We start from the raw sequence: 1,045 nt of genomic DNA, 5'->3' as shown, positions 1-1,045 counted from the left end.
AAGGCAAGGTAAATAATACCTCAATAAATGCCTGTTGAGTAAGTGAGTATTACTCAAATATCACTAAGCCATTTTAAAAGAATTGCATAAAAGTCAAGTAAAATGTACAAAATGTAATATTATGACTCACAAACTATAAAATGAAACTCTGTCAAAGATGTATATAACATTAATTAATAGGGAAACCTGTAAGATACTAAAACCAGATTCAGAGGTGAATTTGAAAGGCACACATATAATCAAGCTGTCTGGAATACATAAATGAAAGTAATATTCCATGCAAAACTGGCTGCCCTATTGGGCAATAAAATGTCATATTGCATATTGAGAAATCAATTTTATCTCTCCCAGACAAAGTTCATTTGTATTGCTAAGGACAGTAATCATTTGCCTTATATTCTGTTTTCTACATCTTAACTTCTACCCCTACACAACTGTAAAACAGACTGGTCAATAGAAAGACTATCAAAAGTGCTTATCTCTACAGAATCTGGTAATTCCTGGAGGATCTCCACCTCACTAAAATGACACCCAGTTATCCATCTTGCCCTTTTTAAAATATTTGAAATATTTTCCTGGGAAAAAACCCCACATGTTTTCATTTCTGTAGGAATTGTTTATTTTATTCTCATCCTCATCCCAGAAGTCTACAATGCTATTTGATGAAGCTACTGTTAATCCCGGTAAGGTCAAATCTGAGAATCCATCTCTTAATCCAACTGCCAAAAAGTCTTTCGAATGCTTTTGTGTTAGTTAAGAGTTCAGAGTATTAGGATAAACAGTTCTGTTAGGGACAAACGTCATGAAATTTACCCACTATTTCTCTTATCTCTTGTATCTATGGTGACAAGACTGACAGTTTTGCAAGATAACAAAGTCCTCATTACTCACTCGCATAAATATTTTACTGAGTCTATTCAACTCATCAAGCAGGATACGGTTATATAAGTTATTTTCTAAATATCTTTATAAAATTAAAAATAAGGGCCAGAGAAATTTAGTTCCCACACAGTGGGAAAAAATCATTCAAACCAGAACTAACACA

Source organism: Dasypus novemcinctus, chromosome 18 (genome assembly GCF_030445035.2).
Source record: "Dasypus novemcinctus isolate mDasNov1 chromosome 18, mDasNov1.1.hap2, whole genome shotgun sequence".
NCBI lineage: Eukaryota > Metazoa > Chordata > Mammalia > Cingulata > Dasypodidae > Dasypus > Dasypus novemcinctus.
This window is presented reverse-complemented; position numbering follows the sequence as displayed.